Genomic DNA, 3462 nt, shown 5'->3' with positions numbered 1-3462 from the left:
GCAGCCAAAGGAGCCGTCTCAACCTTTCTTTGCAAGCTGCAACAAAACGCAGCTTGCATGCCGCGTTTTTTTTTTTTGCCTGATAATTACAGAATATAATAATAATAACAAAATGACAAAAACCAGGTAATAATAATAAAAACAAATTAATTAAAAAACTAAACAAATGGAAACAACAAAAATGGTCATTTTTCAATTTTTCTTTCATTTTTTCATTTTTCATCATTTTTCTCTTTTTTCTCTTTTTTTTCAAAATAACTTAATAAAAATAAATAAAATGCCAAAAGGTTGAATTTAAAAGAAATAAACATATTTTGTGAACAATTTTCTCTTTTTCCTCTTTTTCCTCTCTTTTTTTTTTATTTTTCAAGAAAACATTGAATTTAAATAAGAAAGAAAACGACTAAAGCATATTTTTTGAATGTTTTTCCTTTTCCTTTTTCCTTTTTTTTTCAAGAAATTCTATGCTAAAACTTAAAAATAAAAAATAAAACTAGAAACTAAAAACTAAAAAACGAACACGACAAATAAAAAACAACAAATGAAATTACACCAAAAATTTGGTGTCTACAATGAGGTGCCAAATAGCAAGTTGACCAGTACAAAGTGAAAATTTCATAATAGTAAAGTAGCGAGCATTAACAAATCAATAAAATGAGCAATAACACTTCGGAAGACCAAACATTTAATATTCAGCATTTCATGTAAAAGGATACAGTTGCTCTTATAAACTGGCTCCGCCATAGCTTGATCGTATAGTAGTTGACACTCCGTCTGTGACGGCCCCACCTCCTCCTAGGGCGTACCCCAGGGTTCGGCGGGTCACCTGTTCAACTCTCGCCGGGACTCACTCACTTACTACAGTCCTCAAATTAATTACAAGATAAATTTCAAATATTACATCCAATTCTCCAAGATTTACATATCACGAGTGCCAGAAAGTAAACCCTAGAAAAGCTGATAACTACAACCACCACGATAACTATATACATCTTACTAGTCAACTTATAACAAGTACAAATTCAACTATTCTATAGCCCAAAAGTCTCACCACCTTCCCGAACAATCCCCGCGTCGGCCCCCTGCTAAAGAAAACAAATGGAATGGGATAAGTTATATGCTTAGTGAATAATTGAGGTAAAAATGTAAACGCAGATTCAAATAAACATATAAATCCAAATATTTCACATCAATACAGAAATGTAATATCACAATGGTAGGATACGGGTGGTTCCAAAGCCAGTTCAATTCCCCGAGCTTGAACGCCTGTTGACACTCCGTCAACCAAAGTACTCATGGTCTGTAGACTCCACTTCACTTTCCCCGTTCACCTTATCAACCCCCGCTGGCCAGTCAATAGCACACAGCAGCTCAAGCGAAACAAAATCACTTAGTTTTCATCAAAGCTTTAACAAAGAATGAAATCCCAAGGTTAGCATGGAACTAACTTCGACCAACCGCCGACTGGCTCGAATAGTTCGTCTACCCTTGGAACCGGGCTGGAACCAAGCCTTGAGATATCCGATCTCTCAATAGATGATATCTCTCAACAAAGTACACAACAAAGTACTTACCCCAAACAGCACACAGCAAATGGGGTTCAATTCAAGTCATGTAATCACCCCTATCAGCACTCAGGAAAAGAGTGATACGCAACATAAGGTATGTATTCTCACATATGAAATCAAACACAGGATGGGCTTAGATCGAGTGAGATAACGTACACCCTCGTCTAAGTACCCATTTAACATATACAAAGCACTTTAACAATTTAACATCCATAAACAACCCAATTACTCACTTGACAAAGCTTGGCACGAAAAACGATACAGTTCACTGAGCTTGACAGTCATCGTCAAAAGCCTCACAGTCTGTAATAATAGATTATATACACACATAAGTGAAACGGCCATACAATAGTAATTTATAACTTAAACGATCGAAAACGGTCAAAAATATTCAAAAACAGTCAAAAATGACATTAATGCCAAAAGAATGTCGAAATGGAATGGTAACAAAATAACAAAAATAGTCCTAAACAGTCCAAAATGGCAAAAACGGTTGAGAAATGCACATACGCGTGCGCGAAAATGAAAACGGTCGCACGTCCGCACCCAAAGGCACAAACGGACATTTCAAAGTTTTGACACCTTTTATAGTTTTAATTATAATAGAAGCTGTGATCATCGGTTTAAGGTGTATGAGATATCATTTCGAAACTAAGACAAAGTTCTACAATTTTGATGAAGACCACTCAGTCCAGTTCGTAGTGTATCCACGTCAAAATTTCAAATTACAGAAACAGAATCTCACATTCGGGCTAATTAACCGCACTATTCGTAACCGACAATAACTCATGCTATCGAAATCCGATTGAGACGTTTTTAGTGCTGTTGTAAAGCTAATACATAGCACTACAACTTCTGTGTTTTAGCCAAATGCTAATTCAATACGGATCAGGGTGAACAGATGCGATCAAAGTGGTGAAATGTCAAAACTGGCCACAAAGTTCTACCTATGGCAGTCAGGGGTATTTTTGTCTTTTCACATGCTATAGTGCTCGGATTGAGCTGACATTTTATAGGCAACTATAAAACATCACTCTCTACAACTTTTATGTTTGTACTAAGCTAAATTCGGCCTCTAACATGGTGAACTAGAATCGGACAGAACAGAGCAACTTGGTTTCCAATTTCTGGAATTTGCACCTTTACTCTAACAAGTGCTCTATCATCAAACCCACCAATTATTAGCTCAATAACATCAATTAAGAGGTAGATAACCATAATCAAGGCTGAAAATATAAACCCTAATTAAACATCCCAACATATCATTTAACCCATGAAATTTTCCCCATAAATCCATCAAAACTACAACTTTAAGCTTCTAGTTTACACATATAAGAAGTAGAGGGAAGTTTCTTACCAAACTCACCTTGATCCCTATATCAAGAAGATGCCAAGACCTTCCTCTTCCCAAATCACTCCACCAAAACCTTTAAGCTTCCTTGGAGATCAACTTTTGTGGAGGAATTTGCAAGATTATCGGTTGAAACTCAAGATTGAGGCTTGAAATTGAAGTGCAAAAATGGAGTTTTCTCTCCCTTTCCCCTTCTCAAGTTTTGGCCAGTGATATGCAGAAATGAAGAAGAAACAAAGCTCTAGAAAAGATAAGAAGGTTGGAGTTAATTTGGTCAAAGGTTTGACAAGTGTTACAATTTAATTGGAAGTCAAAATTTTCTTCTCTCTTGTTTTTTTGGTCCACATTTTCGGCTGAAAGGAGAAGATATTTAGGGCTAATTTTGTTCAATTAATAACAGGGGGATTAAAGTAATAAAGTGGTGTACTCATTCGGTAACAAACGGTACCCGTCGGTTCAACCCGTTTTCCCGTAAATCGCGTATACTAGGGTTTTCACTTATAATTCACTAACTTATTATTATCACTTCTAATCACACACTTA

Source organism: Coffea arabica, chromosome 1c (genome assembly GCF_036785885.1).
Source record: "Coffea arabica cultivar ET-39 chromosome 1c, Coffea Arabica ET-39 HiFi, whole genome shotgun sequence".
In the NCBI taxonomy this organism is placed as follows: Eukaryota; Viridiplantae; Streptophyta; class Magnoliopsida; order Gentianales; family Rubiaceae; genus Coffea; species Coffea arabica.
The sequence above is the reverse complement of the archived record's forward strand: the minus strand, read 5'-3'. Positions refer to the sequence as shown.